Below are 20,831 nucleotides of genomic sequence, written 5' to 3'. Positions count from 1 at the left end.
CAGCAGCTATAGCAACACCAAAGTGTTGTGAGGGAAAGCTGAGTTGCTTAGAGATAGAGTAAAATCAAATAAAAATAAAAAGGGCTGGCAGATTAGTGGTATCCTACAAACCACACTTCTCAAAACAGTTTATTTTGTTTTGGAAGAAGACACTGTGGGTGTTTTGTAATGTATTAAGTTTATTTCTAATTGTTTTACTGGTACAGATAGTTTAATTTTATATAATTTGTTTCATTTTTTTCTATACCATATAGATAATTTCTTGTGCATTGACTATGCTTGCTGGGACTTCTGGGGGTTGAAAGCAAATACATCTGGAAGACCAGAGGTTAAAGAAGCAGGGACGTAGCCTGGATTTTAGGAAGGGGGTTCCAGACTATGTGCCACCACTATAATGGGGCTTGGGTGCAGCGGTGCAGTAGCACACACCATTCATTTTTCTAATGGAAGGGGGGTCCAGCTACATCCCTGAACAATGTAATGCTTATGTCAGAGTTATTATTATATATTAAAACGTAAAACTAACTTAGCCTCTCATTGACCAGTTGACAAACCAGTATATTTTTTTACACTATAGATTTACAATTTCTTGTAATTTTGAGTACAGTAATAAAAGACTTCAAAAGATTAAAATATAATTCTTCCACTACAAATAATTTTATTTCTATATGCCAATTTGATAACTTTCACTTCTTTCCCTGTAATGAAGTTGTGATACATTTAATGTGCTTACCTCTTTTAGTTTGCTGTCAGAACTTATTTTCTTTCTGATCACAAACACATCCATCTTGAACACTCAATATAAAAACTGTTAAACTATTTTAATATCACATCGCTCAGAAAAACATATGATGTGCTTATGCAACAAACATGGCAGGTCAGCAATAATGCACTGGATATCATTAAAACATAAACCAGACAGTCCAACAGGCCAAGGGATGAAGAGGGGAAAGATGTATGTCCTCCAGTGGAATTCCTGGCTGCAGTGTATGTTTGTACCCAGAATTCCCTAGCACTGAGCCAGGGCAGTCTGAAAGCAGTCTCAAATTAGATTATTGCTGCAGGTTGGCTTAATAAAGTTACTGCAAAAGTATGGGTTTTGGAATTTGTCATGTAAGACCCACAAGGTAACATTTGTTGTAGTGGTTTGAGTGTTGGACTATGACTCTGAAGTCTGGAGACCAGGGTTTGATTTCCAGCTCAGCCATGAAACCCAGTGTGTGACCTTGGGGAGTAAGTCACACTCTCTCAGCTTCAGAGGAAGGCAATGGCACAGCTCTTCTGAACAAATCTTGCCAAGAAAACCCTAGGATAGGTTCATCTTAGGGTTGCCATAAGTTGGAAAGGGCTTGAAGGCACACAACAACAACAATAACAACAACAACCCACATCACAATGCACTGTAATGGAACTATATTCTGTTTTAACTTTAGCAGTGGCAACACTGTGAGCAACTACACTGTAGAAATAATGCAGTTTGACACCACTTTTAACTTCCAGGGCTACCAAAAAAAACCCAAAAAACCCTGGGATTTGTAGTTTTGTGAGGCACCAGTACTCTTTTACAAAGAAAAAAAAAAGCTTGTAAAAATTGAGCTACAACACATAAAGTGGTGTCAATGTGTATTATATCAACAATGTAGATTCCCCCATGCTATAGAATTCTGTGCTTTGCAGTTTGGTGAGAGGGGCATTTGGAAAGCTCAGCCAGAGATAGAGAGATGGGGGAGGTAACTGAACTACAACACCCATAATCCCACAGCATGTTGCCATGGCAATCATTCTATAACAGCCTAGTATGATAAACTACTCAAGTTGCAGTGAGTGGCTATTGATGAAGGAAAGGGGTGGCCTTTGCCAAGCGCCGCCTTTTCATTGATGCTTTCCTTCCTCGCACTGACGGGCTCTCTGTCCAATCACAGGCAGGAGCGCAAGGGACTCAGGCAGGGTAGGCATTTCCATAAGAAACGGACCGCAGTCACTCTCTTCTCATATCCAAACAGAGCCCCTGCCAGAGCTATCCTCTTTTAAAGTGCCCTGATTCACACACATGCCCTCCCTCCCTCCCTCCCTCCGCCTCCCTGCTCCCTGCGACTTCCCCCCCCCTTTTCCCTCTAGAGGGGAGGGGAGGAGGAGGGGGAGGAAGGAGCTTGAAAATCCCCAGTCCTGATGGGGGGGGGGTCTGGACCCCCAAAACCCCTCCCTTGGCTACGTCCTTGAAACAAGGCACCTTGTGCCCTGGTTGTAGGAAGTAAACATAAATAGCAACAACATTAACAACAATTGTTATTGAGATTCAAATGGACTGACAAAACACGTGAATACAATTGCCATAGATATGATCAAATTACACAATTACAAAAAGTAACATTCCCTGGAACATGGTACATTTATCCAACAATATCTCACTGATTCCTAGATTCTTGAACTGCATAACTGATGTCCCAAACTCCAGTTCATTTGTGCAGACCTGTGCATAAAACATCACAATTTTAAGAATGGAAAATGTTTTTATTGATAAAAACAATTTGCATCGGACCTGTGCACAGTGTATTTTTTTAAAAAAAATGTTTTTTATTAACAATAATAAAGTAGTTTACCAAACTATATACAAGGGGGAAGGGGAAGGGAAGGGGAGGTGCTTCAGGGAAGGGGAAGTGGGGGTTGCAGGGTCCTAAGTAGCCGGAGGATGGCTCCCAGTGACTGTTGGACCTTCTGCAAGCCACCCTCCAGGGCAGCCACCCTCTGCTCCATCTGGAGATCTGCAGGAGAAATGAAAAGAGGATGGCTAGGAGACAGCTGGGCACCCAGTCATCCAATGCAACAGCCAGAGTTTCTGGGCGTCCTCCACTCCCTCCCCTTCTGCCACTCTTACCTCTCTGCCGATCTTGTTCCAGGGCTTCCAGGAGGTGGTCCAGGAGGCTGGTATCCAGAACCTGGTCCCCCACCTGGCTTGCTGGATGGCAGCTTGGGCCAGGATCCTCCTCAGCAGCACTTCCTGTAAAATGGGGAGACAAAAGTTACCAAGCTGGTATGGAGGGAATGCCATACACGCTGTACTTGTGCAGTCATCACCGCCTCCCCTTGGGGACCCACCTTCTGCCGTAGGAGGCTGTTGTGGCTGCGGAGGGATGGCACTAGCTCCCTCTGTCTGTCCCTCCTCATCAAGGGCAGCTTGAGCCTCAGAGGAGGAGGAGGAGGAGGAGGAGCTGGCACGGTGCCCTCTCTGTCTCTGGTATTTTCTATGCCTCACGCCTGCAGTTGGGAACAGGAGGGACACCATTAGGATCCATAGATGTGGGAAAGAAGGGAGAGAAGGAATAGGAAAGTGTGATGGGAGGGTAGGAATGGGCATCGAGGAGCATGGCAGGGGATCAAAACTTACCTGGAGGATGACGATCTTGCCATCGTGGACGCCCTCCCCTCACCCAGAGGTCGTGCAGCTGCTTGAAGAAAGGTGGCCTTTTTCTAACTGGGGGATGCTCCCCAAAGTCCTCCAGGACTTCAAAGAAGACCCTCTTCAGTGCCTTGAACTTTATTCGGCACTGGTGAACGGTCCTCCTGAAGCCCTGCTGTTGGAGGGCCTGTGAAGCTTGATAGAAGTACCCCCGGTTAGGATAGCTGGTACTGGTCATCGCTCTCCTCGCGGCTGCATCTCCAGTGAGGGCATTGAGGAGGATGCCCACCTCCTTGTTGGTCCAATATGCAATTCGGACAGGCATCCTCCTCCGGGCCGCCATCGTGGTCCTCGGGTTCAATGGAAGATCACAGGGGTATTTATGGGCACATGTAGCTGGGGCCTGTTAGCCTGAGCTGGTTCCAACCCAATGGAGACGCTTAGAAGACTAGTTTGTATCTGTCCTCCTGTCACGTACAGTATGTCTAAAAACCTTCTTTCACAGCAAAAAGACAAATTCTAGACTTTTTAAATCGAAGAATAGCTTTATTATAGAAAAGATGATCCTAGTAGACAGGTCCATGACATTTTGGACAAGTCTGAAAATTAAACGCTTTGAAACACTTTTATAAAACATAGCAGAATCCCTCCCCATAAAATTGTGTAACTCAGTGATTGGCCCCCAGTTCCTACGCTTTAGCCATTGACATGATGGCTACTGTCCAGAAAATCCAGTAATTGGCCTGATGTGTGTGAATCTACAGCTTTCCACCAGCATTAGACTAAACAACATGAAAATAACACCTGCCCTCTGTATATGTTATAACATATGTATATGTTATAAAACACTTGGGATTGGTAATATATATGTAATATTATCATCACATAATTAATAACGATACACACATACAACTAAACCTATCACTTATTAAAATTAATTATTAAAGCTGGTCATTAGCTCTGCTTTTCTTTTTCTTTTCCCCTAAAATTCAAGCCTCTCTCATCTGCCAAGACAGAACCCTCCTACATACATTCCCAGGAGCTGTTTTTTTTTTCTCCCTACAGGCATTTCTTGCTCTTGAGAGACTCATTAACCCTTACAGCACAACCTCACGGTTTAAACTATCAGTATCAACAATATCAACTATTAATCCCATCTCTATTTAAAACAACTCAAAACAACTTCTGGGCTACCAATTGAATGAGCCATTAGGGAAGCCTGAATTTCAGGGAATTGATACATTGTCAGAGAGACGGTTGTTGAAGCACTTGTATCTTTCAGTACTCAGGAAAATCAGCACCGGGTGAACCCTCCATGCCCTTTTGTTAATGTGTGTGTGTGTGTCCCTGAGGCAAATGCGTAAGACGGCCTACATAAGAGCATGACTGATAGCCATACACAGACTGTGGATGATAGGATACATTTATTCAACTGCTTATCCTGTCACACTACAGTCCTATCCAAGCATCACAAATGGAGATGGGGGCATAGGTCATATTCTCCTGGTGAGAAAGAAATCTGCCAGGGCTTCCCTTACAGCCTTCCCTACTCTCTGCAGGACAGTGTCATTGTCCTGCATGAGTGCTCCCAGGGTGGGCTGCACGAAACAGCTCCTGTAGCTTAGTCCCTCTTCCAGCATGTGTAGGATGATACATGAGGCGATGATGGGCATGACGTTTTCTTCTGCCACAAAGTAAAGTACCTCCATCAAGGCTTCAGCTGCCTTTCCACCACATTCTTGCCATGATTAAGCTTCTTGTTGAATAGTTTCTGCTTGGCATTAGTGGTACCCTGGTAGGGCTTCATGAGCCACTTCTGAATGGGGTAGGCACTGACAGAGAGCAGGAGAGGGCAAATCAACTGGCCCCTCAGGGTGATAGTAGGGATGATAGGTTCACCTTAGGGTTGCCATAACTAAGAAACAACTTGAAGGCACACAACAAACAACTAAGTACTAAGTAGGCACCATGTAAAGACTATTCATGCTGAACCTTTTCCTTGTATTTTGGATTGTTGTTGTTATTAGTAAAAAATGCCAGTTAGTCAAAGATAGTGTCAAAATGCTTTGGAAGTGCTTAATCCATTTTCCTTGAGATTCCTAAGAGCTTAATAACCCAGAAGGTTCTAAATTTATCCTTGGTTCAGTATATTTTTTCCTTTTGCACAAGTCTACTTTATGACCAATCTCTGACCTTTCCCTTCATTTCTTAACTGTCTGTTTTTTGACTTCGGGAAAGGATCTGTTCGATAATTCAACTGAATAATCAAATTGATTATCCAGTTCTGAACCCTAGCACTACACTAATCCCAGAAATGAAGTGAGCCCTGGCTCTAACTAAGCAATGGCCACAGATCTTTGGCTTTTTAGGCTACCTCAATTATTTGGAGCTTAATTACTAGTTTTGTTTGTATAGCCTGGATTTGAAATTTGGCCGTAGGTGTTATTCATCCAGCCTGGAAATATATTAGATCAGTATCCCATTGCCCTACAGTAGATCACATGCAGAGGTGAGGCCATTTGTGTGGCCCCAGGAACCATTTTCCTCTGTTGGAGGTTAAGAGGCCCCAAGGACATTTAAACACAGAGAAAGAGATTTATGTCCCCCAAAAGCAATCTCAGCCCAGAGGTTAAAAAAAACAAAACACTTCCACATAATAGCCCATTCTCCTTTCCCAAGCCCACATTTTATTTTTATTTAAGGAAAGGTTCTATATTTTCCACCTTCAGTACATTTGGTATCTTTTAATGCCAGTACCTGGTACTCCAAGAGCCAGAACTCTAATTTACAGCCTTGAAATCCACTCAAAACAAAATGAATAGATGAAGTGTGCAAACCACAAATCAATGTAGCCAGAATTAAGTATTGATTTTTTTTCTGGGCAGCAAGTCAATGTATTCTACATCCTATCTTCCATAATCCACAAAACAATAGCTTTTAAAAAGCGGGAATTTTTCCACTTTCCAGTCAAGACCCCTCATTTCTCTCTCACCCACACCTACTTTCTTTTTCTTCTATGCTGCTGTCTTGTTACAGAAAGAAGAGAAAGAGAGAGGAGAGCCCACTGACATTCCAGCAATGTTCTCCCCTTAATAAAATGATGTTTCACTTGGCACACTTGCTACTATCAAGGTTCAAGATAAGCATTTCACTGGGAAAAAATCTGCAAAAGTTGGGAATGGGTGGTTAAGACCTCCCACAAATTTTATGTGCATTCTTAGTGGTGGAGCATTGCTCAGAGCTTGGAAAAGTTATTTTTGAACTACAAATTCAAAAATCACCTAGCCAGTAAGGCCACTGACCATGCTTGACTGCGAGTTGTAGGGCAAAAATGTCACTTTTCAAGATCTGGGATAAGGATTCAGGGATGGCCCTACCACCAGGCAAAAATGAGGCAGCCACTGCAGGCAAACACACACCCTACCACTATCTCAGTTTGGCAGGGACAGCCCTGGTTAACCCTTTGTCATCCCACTTTTTCAGGTTGTTTTTTTTTTAAGTTTCAGTTTCTCTCTCTTTCTCAATTCATCCTCTGTTCCTATCAATTGCTGCAAAATGAGTTGAAAGTGCAAAAGTAATTTTCTTTCAGCTCAGTAGCGGGGAGAGGAGGGAGGAAATTGTGCCTTTCCTAGAAGATATGGAAAATCTTGTGTGTTTTCCCTTATTAGTAACTTTACTCATCTTGCCCCACATTCTGATGTTATCTGGCCACATGTGTCCTGGTGTTCATCTGTGAAATGTTGGAGGATATGCAATCAACTTTGATTATCCTGAAAGGACAGGAAATTGTTAGTTAGGTTTGTTATCAAAGTGTTTTATTATCAAGGAGGGATTTCTGCCTCAGGTGCCAACATAATTTGAATGGCATTTGGCACTATGCAGTCTGACTGATAGAGGGGAGAGGAAATGCTGGTTGAGGGATTCTGGCATTGGGAGTTCAAAATAGTAACTTTAAAAAACTCTAGACATTATTTTCCAAATTTTTCTTCTTCAGGTTTTCAAACTCTAGCCTTCAGAATTTTCAAACATACAGTATCTAACACATCTTTGGGATTTCCTGTCTGCTTCAGGATTTTCAAATATGAACTATGTTGGGCTTGGCAACTCAGCAGCAGCAGACTGGACATTAAATTCACACCAGTCACTCATCTGTTGTAATCCATTGATCTGAGTCTAAACATCTAGCAAAAACCAAAGGGAACAGCCTTATTTTTAAAGCAATCTTTCTTTTAAACTTAATTGGTAGTCACAATAGTATAAAATATGCACAAGACAGATTTATTCTGTTTATTAAGCCAAGTCCTTTTTCATAGTTTTGCACAAAAATGGTCCATGTGTTAGGTGGGGGAGAAGAATTAATACATTTCTTCTGTGGGATAATAGCACCTATGATGAATTATTCTCTCTTCAGGGCTGAAGCAGAGCATAGTGTCTGATATATACAGTGGATGAGAGGGATAATCAAGAGGGAACACATCCAGAAAATAGATCATGCAAGAGCTCGCTGAGAGATCAATTAAATATTGGTGCAGCAGGATTTTATTGCAAGCACCCTGGAGGGAGCCATATGATGAGTCATCTACAGGTTCTCATTTGTCTGTTATCTAATATAGTTGCTGATTAGCCCCACAAGGATATAGACGCAGCTATCTTGTCATGAGTCAGACTGATAGTCCACCTAGCCCTCAGTTGTCTGGAATTCTTGTCTGGCAGCAGTTCACTAGGATTTTAGATCAAAGACTTCACCAACCCTACTAGTTGAGATGTTCACAGGTGAAGAGCAAACCTGCCAGATTATACATTCTCTGCTTTGCGGGAATGTAGCATAGTCTGGAAAAGTTAATTTTTGGATGTCGTTGTTGTTGCTGTGTGACTTCAAGTTGTTTCTGGCTTATGGCAATCCTAAGGTGAACCTATCATGGAGTTTTCTTGGCAAGTTTCTTCAGAGAGGGTTTGCCAGTGCCATTCTCTGAAACTGAAGGAATGTGACTTGTCCACCTACTGGATTTCTTTGGACCTTATCACACGTGGGGGGGTTTGCAGCTCAGATCCGCAGTCAATCCTGTTCTAGCAATGCAAAGTGTGATTTTTTTCACACCAGATCCAGAGTCACTCCTGCCTAGCAATGTGAATTAAGGTTAATATGTGATGTTTTACCACACCTGGTTGCCTTTCCATTGTCCTTCCGAACTGAGGGGGAAGCGGAGTCAGTTCTACTCCAAGCAAGTCACGTGATGCAGATTCAAGCAAAGGGTTCAAGTAACAATTCGAATCGGCACCCTTGCATGTGCTCAGTGGAGCTCTGGATGCTGTCCTCCTTCCCTGCCCCCTCCTTAGCTGTCATCCTTCATGGGGTGAAGAACCAGTCAGGGGAAGATGGGATAGGTCACTGGGTCCAGGATTGGGAGGCAGGGGAAGGCAGAGGATGATGGGATAGGTCGCTGGGGCAGAGGGGGTGAGATGGCATGAAGGAGGAGGAGGGGGATGATGGAGCAGGACGCAGGGGGCCAAGGGGGATGACATCGGAGTGGTTTTCCACACCAGACCAATTTGCAGTGCAATCGAAGGGAGCTTGGAAGCGAATTCTGTGAAGTCCCTTTTTTACCGGTTTTACCAAAATGAGAGTTCACTTTGGAAACACTACTGAAGAACCTCACAAGGAGCTCCCATAAAAATCAATGGCGTCTGATAACACATTCACTTTACGACATGAAACTGCATCATTGGAAGTGCAGTCACGTCGGAAATGAGCCAGAACTGGGCCAGAAAACCACCCAAAAGCTCTGTGTGATATACTCCATAGCTGAGCAGGGATTCAAACCACGTTCTCCAGAGTCAAGGGAGTTGTAGAGGCTCAAACTACTACACCACACTGGCTTATTATTATTATTATTATTATTATTATTATTATTATTATTAGTTCCCCAGGTCCTCCAGCTATTGTAAACCCCCCCCCCCCGAATTATTGGTTTGGCCCAATGGGTAGGGAACTCTAAAGAAGAGGCTGTACATGCTAATTCAATAAAGAAAAAGAGAGAGTTGCAGGGGAAAGAAGCTGCATTTGTCAAGGATAATAATTAGGCCCTTGTCACTTTGAATTATTTAATATAATTTTAATGAATAGGTTTAAGAAGGAATGAAACAGTAAATTCCTTATAGTGGACTTGGTATTATTTGTTTGTATCTATTTTGTACAACAGTCTTAATCCCGCCAGTGTTTGCAGTTGCTGCACTCTCTTGAGCCCTAGTTTTGGGCCCATGACTGTGCTTCCCGCCCATCTGTACTGGATCAAACTGATGTATACCAGACTAACTGATGGAGGACTCCAAGACTGATGAATAAAATAAGGTTTTTATTTAGAAATATACAAGAGTGCAACCAAAACATATGATAGTAATTCAGACAGACAGAGCATTTAGAGCTAACTGAAACAGAGGTATGGAATTTGGATAGCAGAGTTTTAGGGGTGCAGAGGAGTGATATTTACCTGTTCTGGAGAGAAGACCACAGATGTGAGATGTGGCTCAGATGATTTTCTGTGGGGGATACAGGGAGTGGAAGAATCTGTCTGTGCATACAAGGGGGATAGATTTGGGAGTGATATTTACTGTATACCTGAGATCCTTGCCTCAAGGGGTGCTAGGTGTTGTCTTCCAATGTAACAAAGACCTCAGACCTGATGGTCTTCTCATGGAATTGACAATGAGATTCCAAAACAACTGATGGATTTAACGTTAGAGACAATTATTGGATTTAGGACAACCCCAGGATAGATGTATAAGGAAGTTGGCTGGGAACACAGGCCTGTTACACATGGGCACCCTAGGACGGACTCAGTCCATGCTAGGGTTAGAAAGGGGTGTCTCTTCCAGACGCCCCTAACTCTACCACGGACTGAGTCCGTAACAAATGGTGGTGGCCGTTCCACACGGCCGCCGCCATCTTGATGTAGCGGACGCTCTGCGTCCGCACGTCATGCCCCGGAAATGACGCCGCAAGTGCGTGACTAGTGCCTTGCGGCGTCTCTTCCGGGGCCCAGGAAGGAGCGCGATTTTCACGCTCCTTCTCTGCAGCATCTGGGAACCGCGCCGTTTGGCTGCTGCGGTTCCCGGACGCTGCAACCGGCGGCGGCAAACCGCCGCTTCTCGGCAGTCTGTAATAGGCCACAGTAAGGGGTCAAGAGGAAGTCTTGGCTTACTTACTGTTACCTTTGTCTGGTATGTGGAGATATATGGAGTGCCTGGAATAAAAGACATTCAGCTTTTATTGCAGCATTACCTGGGTCCTAAACATTTCTTGGGGTCTGAGTTCCTTTCTCATGAGAAACTTCTGTTTGTTTCAAAGGTCATAATGACCTCTAAAAACATTCCTGTCTCCAGATATGAAAATACAGAAGCCCTAAATATAATGTAAGATATGTCGGGTATATTAACAAGTTGCAACAAATCAAAGAATCCTTGCAAAGTATAGCAAACTGTGGCTCTCCTAATTGAGCTGGAGATTTGCATACAGCCCTTTCCTCCTGCCCAGAGCTAAATTCACTAAAATTGGAGAGTTTGCAACCACATCTTCCGTCTGAAGATGGCAGAAGACTCAGGGCTGGCCCTGAGATCGAACAACCCTACTTTAGTATCATCTTTGTAGTTTATAGCAATAATTATATACAATTTTTAAATTGTATTTGAAAGATACACTTACTGTAAGTGCCACCCAGAACCCAAGAAAAGGGAACAGGACTGATGCTCAATGTGTAGCTAATGTGAAATTACAAATATAAAATTGCTGTAACTGATGTTTTTAGAAAGTTGGGTTGTGATTTGCACAAACTCTGTGGTTCACTGACATGGACTATGAAGATGACAATTTTATATAAATTATATATACATTTATATACATGTTTTAAAAAACAAAAGCAACATAAAACATAAAAACTTAAAAACAACATACTGCATATTAAATTCAGCACATATACACTCTCTCAAAGTTCCATGCACCCCACAAAACACCAATGCAGGGCTTGCTTGCAGAAATTTTGCTGTTCAGTAGTTATTATAAACAGCCTCAAAGCCCTAAATAAAAATAAAATATTGAAAGGTAAATAGACGATGGAGACAGTAGACCACCATGCTAGATCGACCACAGAGGACCAACACACATTTAACCTAGAGAATGGGGAAATCAAAATACTAAAAGAGTTCTCGTACCTGGGATCAAACTTCAATCAGAATGGAGACTGCAGTCAAGAAATCAGAAGAAGACTAGGAATGTGAAGGACAGCCATGAAAGAGCTACAAAAGATCCTAAAGAGTAAAGATATACAACTGAGTACTGAAGTTAGAACCATCCAAACTACTCTATTCCTCATCACCATGTATGGATGTGAGAGCTGGAGAGTGAAGAAAGAGGATAAGAAGAAAATCAATTGATTTGAGGTGTGTGCTGGAGAAGAGTGCTGAGGATACCATGTATGGCCAAAAAGACAAACAAATGGATTCTTGAACAAATCAAGCCTGAAATCTCCATAGAAGCCAATATGATCAAACTGTTTTATTTTGGCCATTATCACAGTAATAGCAAGTACATTTCTATATCGCTTATCAGTGCACTTAAGCACTCCCTAAGTGGTTTACAACGTGTAAGTTAATTGCCTCCAAAAAGCTGGGTTCTCATTTTAGTGACCAAGAAAGGATGAGAGGCTGAATAGACCCTGGAGCCCTGCTTAGGATTGAGCTCACAACCTTGCGGCTGTGAATGGCTGCCGTACCAGCATTTAACCACTATCACCAGGGCTCCTATGAAAAGGCATGACTCATTAGAAAAGATAATAATGCAAGGAAAGGTAGAAGGCAGTAGAAATAGAGGTAGATTGCATGTCAGATGGCTATACTAAATTAGGAGCATCACAGGTATGAATTTACAAGCCCTAAGCTGAGCAGTGGAGGACAGGGAGTCCTGGAGATGTCTCATCCACAGAGTCACCATGAGTCAGTGTAGACTCCAGGGCAGTTAACAAGGTAGGTAGGTAGGTAGGTAGGTAGGTAGGTAGGTAGGTAGGTAGGTAGGTAGTCCTACAAGAACCCTGTTTATTGATGCATCTCCAGGGTTTGGGGCTGCTAGTGCATACTATCCAAACATTTCACAGATAAATACTGAGATGTGTGGCCAAACAGCATCAGAATAATTGGAAAAGGCTTTTAAGGAGGAAGAACACACAGGAGAGGCTGCAGCAGTTTGCTTTTGCCTGATCCAATTGGGAAGGGCAAGATGCTGTCCCCTCATCTTATTTTCCCCCTGCTGAGTTAATTGAGTTCAAACTACTTTTACCCTTTGAACTCAGTTTGTAGCAATTAAACTAAGCTGAGGACAAAGAAGGAAATTGGGAGGAGAGAGAAACTGGGACATTCTAAAAGTAGATGTAAAAATGAGAAGGCAAACGATTGGGACAGATTGGGACAGTTGGAGGATACACTAGTGGCATGAGGATTTTTGGAAAGCCATATCCAAAAATATGTTAGGAATTTAGATCCTAGTGAAGAAGGACCTTGATCTACATTATGAGTTTTCATATGCTGGTAGATATGCTTCGGGGCTTTTCAAGAATGCAGCTATAGGGGGTAGCAGGTGGAGTTTGTTCTGTATTTCCTGCCCTTTCCTCCCCTGGATTCTATCAAATTAACACTTTCCTGCAATCAATAGAGCCAGGAGGAATGACTTCAAAATGAGTTCTATGGAAGTTGAAAAACACCATCTCACAAAATAGCAAACCATATGCGACAGTCTGGGTGTTGAAATGGCAAAATACAAGTTGACATGCAGACGTTGGCTTGGGATACATGACTTCACTAAGAAAAGCTCTGTTGTTTACAGAAACCACCGGGTGGAAAATCAAAATTGAACTTTAACCAAAAAAGGGAAAAGAAAAGAAAACACAAAACATTTTGTCTGCATTTCCTGTAAGGCAATTTATGTTACTTCATAATAAACTCCATTTCTGCATCTGCCAACAGTAAAGAGATCCATTTTAGGAAAGCTAGAGGGAAAAACACTCCACAAACATCTTTGAACCTGAGCTCAGTGGTTTCCAAAGTGGAAGGTCGGACTCCCTGGGGAAGTGTTTGCATCCTTTTTTCTCCATTGTGCATCATGGCAGAACTATCCCAGTTCCAAGCAGTGTAATACCAGAAAATGTTCATAAATTGTTGTGGTTATTATTTATAGCACCATTAATGCACCCAGCACTTTACAGACTAACTTAAGCAAAAGACAGGACCCTGCGGTCAGGAGATTAGTAGTTACTAAGTTATAATGATGGGAGACACAGACAGAAGGAAGCAGATTTGAGGGGGGGGGGGGCAGAAAGCTGAAAAGAGAAAATACTTTGTTTTTTCTTTTTTAAAATATTTTTCTTTTTTATTTATTTAATTTTTTATTACACAGTACATAATGCAAATTGTATAATCCACATTTCATAATATGCTTTTCTCCTCTCTTCCCCCAAGAAAACACCTTTAATGAGGTTTGATGGTCTCAGACAGAGCAGGCAGTGATTCTCTGCATCCAGCCAACCCACTAAACTCAGTACCTAAGGCAGGTCAAGTTATTTAGGCCTTAGAAGTAAGTCCTGCAACCAACTGTCTGCACCCAGGCCAGTAAAGAAGAAAATAATGAAAAAGGAAATTTTTAAAAAAACCATCAGCTACTCTTTCATGACTGCGCAAACTGCTGCCCGAGGTGAGTACTTCCCTTTGCTTAATAGTAGGGCTGGTCTTGAAGAAAGGAAAAATCACAAGTTCAGTTTGCCTCTTGTGTGGATGTTCAAAGCATGAATCTCAACAAGAAAACCATTTTTCTGAGACAGATGGGTGTGTCATCCAGAAACTGAATGTTCAGTATGTACTAAAGAAGGTCATACTCCATTTACATATTGGGGTTACACTTGGATCCAACAATGTCATTAGGTTTCAGAGTGTCTGTTATCAGTGATAACTGATTTGCCAGCTACAACCATTCCTGGATGGAGTCTATCTCTGGAGTCTATGTTCTGATAACCTACCCATTCATTGTTCCATAGTAACATACTATATGCCCTTGAAGATGGCCCATAAACTACAAATCCTAAAGAATCTACCTTCTCTGTTAACAGCACCTCATTTGTGAAACATTTTCCCCATGAAGATGTAACATGTTCTAATCTTACAACCATTTTGGCACCAAATCAAAACTTTTTTGTTTGCCTAAGGAATTCTAGATTGGTCAATCCAATTTATTGGGGGGGGGGGGGGCTTTTTTGTTTTGTTTTAAATTGCCTTCAGCTGTTTTATAACTGTACTCTGGGATCTTTATTACCTATTTATTGTTCACTGCCCTGACACCTTGTTATGTAGAGCATTTTAGAAATTTTAAAATTAATTAATTAATGAAAGAAAGTGGGAAATTGTTTTTGTTTGTTTGTTTGTTTGTGTGTCTAAGGTGCAATCCACCCTGCAGAAATAATCCAGTTTGAGAACACTTTAACTGCGCTGGCTCAATGCTAGGGAATCCTGGGAATTGTAGTTTATTGTGGCACCAGAGCTCTCTGAGAGAGAAGGCTAAATTGAACCAAGGCAATTAAAACGTTCTCAAACCGGATTATTTCTGCAGTGTGTTTTGGACCTTAGAGTCTCATCCATTTTATTACTTTATTACATTTTTTCAGCTGCTCTTCCTTAAACGAGCTCACAAGACCTCTCCCCACTTTTGCTTTCACAACACCTATGTGTGGTAGGCCAGGGTGACTAACTGCAACACATACACACCCCAGTAAAATTCACAGCAGAGTGAGTCTTTAACTGTGAGTTTTCTTAGTCCCAGTTAAGCACTCTGCTATACCATAGGATGCTTCCATGGAAATCTTTCAGCATGCTGTGGTCCATGTGCCTACATCCCACCTCTTTTCCTTCCATCCTTTTTGTCCTCAGCCTGAGGACAAGAGTGGGCACTGCCAGGCAACCCATCTGCTTTTTATTCTGCCACAGCAACACTTGGAAAGTCTTAAAAGTCTTGTTTTCTTCTTTCAAAGATCTCATGGTAGCAAACGGTAAGCACTTCGGACTCCAACCCACCAGTGTTCTGGCTTCCCCTGAAGTCACCACTTCCCAAGAACAAAAGAATACAACACAAGGAGAGACATATCAGAGAGGATATGTTTCAAAGTTCCTTTAATACGGGGGAGGGGTGATCCTTCTGTTCTACTTGTATAGACAGAAGATTAATTTGGAAACCCTCCATAGCCATTCTGTTTGGCTGCATCTTTCCAGAAAGAGCTTTGCCAGGAAAAGTACCCATTAACCATTGACATTCAGACCAGGAACTGGAGGGACTATCTGCTCTCAAGTCTTTTTCCAAGCGTTAAGCTGAACCACCAACTGTGATGGGCAAAAGCCACTCACAGTTAATCCACCAATTTCAGTGGGAGGATCAAAAACTGGAATTAATAGAGCTGAATAAAATCATAACTGCAGTAGTTGTTGTTTATACCCTGCCTTTCTCCCAATATAGGGATTCAAAGTGGCTAACAACAAATTTAAAACAGTAAAAAATTAAGAACAATGCAAAAACATTAAAAAGTATAAAGTTTAAAAAACGCTTAAACAATTTTGAAAGTTAAAAACATCAAACATTAAAAATATTAAAATGTATGAAGTACAACAGTATATGGAGAAACGGAATGGTTCTCAATTGGCAAAGGTCAGACAAGGCTGCATCATATCACCCTTTTGGTTCTATGTGTACCCAGAAAGCATCATACACTGAGCAGGCTTAGACACAGAGGAAGGAGGAGTGAAGATCGGAGAAAGGAACCACAACAATTTAAAATATGCTGGTGACACCATACTACTAGCAGTGGGGGGGGGGGGGGGAGAAGACTTAAAGAACAACTAAAGAAAGTGAAAGAAGAAAGTGCTAAGTAGGCTTAACATTGAACCTTAAAAGAACATAAATAACAACCACAGAATATCTATATGCATTCACTCTAGATGATGAGGAAATAGAAATAGTCAAAGATTTCCCATACTTTGGATCAAACATTGATCAGAACAGACACTGCAGTCAAGAAATCAGAAGAAGACTAGGAATAAGAAGAGTATTAATAAAAGAATTAGATATGATCTTAAAATGCAAAGATTTAACACTGAACATTAAAATCAGGGTTGTCCAAGCCACTGTATTTCCCATCACCATGTTCAGTTGCAAGAGCTGGACAGTAAAGAAAGCTGATACAAACAAAATCAACTCATTTCAGATGTGATGCTGGAGAAGAGTTCTGAGGATACCATGGACAGCCAAAAAGACAAACAAAAGAGTCCTAGAAAAGATCAAGCCTGAATTCTCCCTGGAAGCCAAAATGACTAAATTAAGGCTGTTGTACTTTGGCCACATCATAAGAAGGCATGACTCACTAGAAAAGGCAACAATGCAAGGAAAAGTGAAAGGAAGTAGAAACGGAGGAAGACCACATATCAGCTTATTAGGCTCAATCAGGGAGGTCACAGACCTCAATCTGCAGGATCTGAGCAGAATGGTTGAGCATAGGGGGACATGGAAATGTCTCATCCATAAGATCACAATGAGTCAAGGTCAGCTTGAAGGCAGTTTACAACAGCAACAACATTAAAACCTATATATACTATATACTATATATACAATATTTCTATACTATATAAAATAATATAAAATTATGGCTGGCAGGTCCAATTCTACTACATTAAGCAGAGTGATGCCACTGCCTTGGGTGGCAGATGCTAGAGAGTTGGCAATGGCAGTTATCCAAGGATTCCCTTGGCCATTCCTCTCTGTCAGAGAACAAAGCTATGTCTGTTATGTCACTTGTCCTGCAGTCCCTAAACTATGTTGCTGACCTCAATAAGAAAGGAGGAGACTGACCCACTGCCAGAATTGAAGTAAGATTCAATTCCCAGTCCAATTTGTTTCTGGACATAGATGAGAAGGTGCCATCTTTTGTCTTTTATCTCAAGCAACAAAATATCTTGGGCTGTCCCTCTTAGCCAGATTGTGGTATTGTTGTGTTAGTCTTCAGGTTGTTTCTGACTTATGGTGGCCCTCAGGTGAACCAGTCATAGCGTTTTCTTGGCAAAATTTGTTTTTTAAGAGGAAGGAGGTTTGCTGTTCCTCTGAAATTGAGAGAACATGGCTTGCCAGAGGCCACCCAGTGGGTTTCCATGGCTCAGAAAGGATTCAATTCTTAGTTTTAGGACTCAAACTAATACCCTAATCCAAAACTTGAAACACTACATCACAGTGGGCTGTATTCACTTGCAAATTCAAATTCTGCAGCACGTGAGGGGGAGTATGTATGGGAGTGCCTAGGTCCAAAGAGCTATTGATAACCAATGTATCTTATTCAGCGTCAGAAAAATGCAATTATAGATAAGTCAATTTTATGGTGTGTGTGTGTGTGGGGGGGGAATCCCTCAAGAGATATCAAGTTCTTCCTGTCTGAGCCTCCTTTTTGTATTAAAAAGTCAGAACTAAAAGTGATAGGTTAAACTGCAAACATGCCAGAACTGATAGATTCTTTTTTTTAGTAGCAATGCCGATGACTACACACTAAACTTAAAGAAAGGGTGGCAGGATTGGTAGGAGGCCAAAATGACCCAATTTTCTTTATATTGTTGTAAATCCTGAATAATTCTTCAATTAAATGCTTCAGTGCCCGTGCATGTGGCCAAATGCTTAAAACAGAGGAGGGCGAGAGGGAGGGAAGGAAAAAGAGAAGTATGAGCTACTTAAAAGCTCTTTGAATTCACAGGAGATTTCAAATCTGGGCATTTCATAAATATGTATCAAAGCCAGGCTGTCAGCTCCTCTAAGTGGAAGGCTGCACTAACAAGCTGCCATGTAAAGGAATATAAGACAGCACCCTATCCTATGCACATTTACTTGGAAGCAGCATCCACTGAATTTAAGCTGCAATCTGTGTATAGATGCATACACACATATCCAGAAGCAATATAATTGAAATAAACAGCACTTACATCTGGGTGGAGATATATACATACATATAAATAGGTTTGCACTTTTATTAATAAAGAATTAGAAATGTAAATGTATGATACACAATTCAACAGATTGTTCATTAGCATATCAGTCATCCACACTGCACCTCTATTAGCACCATCAATTCATTTCGGTGTAAGCATGTTTCTTCCTCCTCTATAGTCCATAGTCCTCCTCACACATTCCTGGAAGATTATATTTCATTTGAAGGGAGGAGATGACATAGTCTAAAGTGTGATCTCCATCTTCCTTTGCAGGTCCAATTTGTACATCTTTGGGAACACCCTGCTATAAAAACCATATAGCAGGATTTCAGTTTTTCCATGTTGTTGTTGTTGTTATGAGCCTTCAAGTTGTTTTTGACCTATGGCCACCCAAAGGTGAACTTATCACAGGATTTTCTTGGCAAGATTTGTTCAGAGGGGGGTTGCTTTTTGCCTTCCTCAGAGGCTGAGAGAATATGACTTATCCAAGGACACTGAGTGTATCTGAACCCTGGTCCACAGTCATAGTCTAGCACTCAAACCACTACACCGCAGTGGCTCTTACATGAAGATAAACTGTGGAGAATCATTTCCTTGATAGAAATTGTAAGTGTTAGAATCCTACTGACTTGTACATCCATAACTGTTAAATGCTCTAGGGTCTGTGAGACCTTGTCACCAGCACTCCTAGCTTGAGGTAATTATCAAAATATGTCTTGCATCTACACCACACAATTATAGCAATTCAATAACACTTTAATTTTAATGACGCCATCTGTTAAAATTCAGGGATTTGCAGTTTGGTGAGGTACTTAGAACTCTCTGCTAAAGAACTCTGGTGCTATGGTTCAAGAGACTGGATGAGAACTCTCCCACACAGAGAATTTCTCTGGCAGCAAAAACTGTAAATTTATTGCCAAAATACAAATTCCAGGATTCTGTAGCATTTCTATAATTCTGCAATGCAGACTATCTGAAGAGCCATATCTCCCTGTACAAGCCTTCTGGAGCATTAAGATTGGCAGAGGAGGGCTTTCTTTCAGTCCCACCATCTTTGCAGGCACGCTTGGTAAGGATTCAGGAGAGCACCTTCTCCATGGCTGCTCCCAGACTGTGGGACACATGGTGGGTGGCATCACGGTGCTCCTCTGGCACTGCGTTCAGATGATGCAGTGCCAAAGAAGAGCTGAAAAGCCGTGGCACTGGCAGCTATGGCACCCTTTCCACAGTGCAAAAAGGAGCTGCTTTTTGTGGCTCCTTTTTGCAATGCAGAAAGGCCAGATTGGAACTGCAGTGTTCAGTTGCCATGGCCCTGCTCTGGCTAGGAAAGGAGCAGCATCCCATTGTCCCTTAGAGGCTGTCTGTACATAGCCTAAGAGTCCAAGTTCTAGGTCAAACAGAATTTTGTTTCGAAAGGCCTCTTTCCATCCCACCATTAGAAACTGGATTTCTGCTGCCAGCAAACAATGGTGAATTAGAAGGACATATAACCTGACCCAGATGGAACAAGATTCACCTTGGGTGAATGAGTTCAACAGCTTTTAACTATTCCAAAATGCAGCATTATAGGTGTCCAGTAGAGGGAGCAAAGGCACTGCTTCAAGGTAGGGTTCAAAGGATTATGTGAAAGAAAAACACCCTCGGGAAAACTATGGCTCTTCCTTTATCTGTTTCTTTATTCCACAGCACATATTTTAATAAATAATAATAATAATATGTTTTATTTATAGACCGCTATTCCGCAATGATCATAGCGGTGTACAGTAAAAATCTTAATGCAATACAAAATACAAGGTGACTAAGGAGGGAGGGGCCTCTTCCTTCAGACAGTCCCTGATGTTGCTGGGTCTGCCTGATGACTCCCTCTGAGGCCGAGATGACAGTTGAGGAGGGAGGGGCCTCTTCCTTCAGACAGTCCCTGATGTTGCTGGGTCTGCCTGATGACTCCCTCTGAGGCCGAGATGACAGTTGAGGAGGGAGGGGCCTCTTCCTTCAGACAGTCCCTGATGTTGCTGGGTCTGCCTGATGACTCCCTCTGAGGCCGAGATGACAGTTGAGGAGGGAGGGGCCTCTTCCTTCAGACAGTCCCTGATGTTGCTGGGTCTGCCTGATTTTTGATTTTGATTCCCCTTTAAGCTTTAGAAATCCCCTTGGGCAAGAAGAAGAAAAAATTGCCATTTTACCCACGGCTTCCTTCCAAGGGTAGTCTCCTGATACTCTTTCACATCACACAATTATATTGCTATGACTCTACTTTAATTGTCATGGTTGCATCCTATAGCACCCTGGGATTTGTCATTTAAGGAGAGGCATTTACAATTCTTTGCCAGAGTCCTTTAGTGTCCCATGAAACAAAACCCCAGAATTGCATAGGATGCAGCCTTTGCAGTGA

This window comes from Sceloporus occidentalis, unplaced genomic scaffold (assembly GCF_023333645.1).
Source record: "Sceloporus occidentalis isolate IW3139 unplaced genomic scaffold, rSceOcc1.0.p SCAF_3, whole genome shotgun sequence".
NCBI lineage: Eukaryota > Metazoa > Chordata > Lepidosauria > Squamata > Phrynosomatidae > Sceloporus > Sceloporus occidentalis.
The sequence above is the reverse complement of the archived record's forward strand: the minus strand, read 5'-3'. Positions refer to the sequence as shown.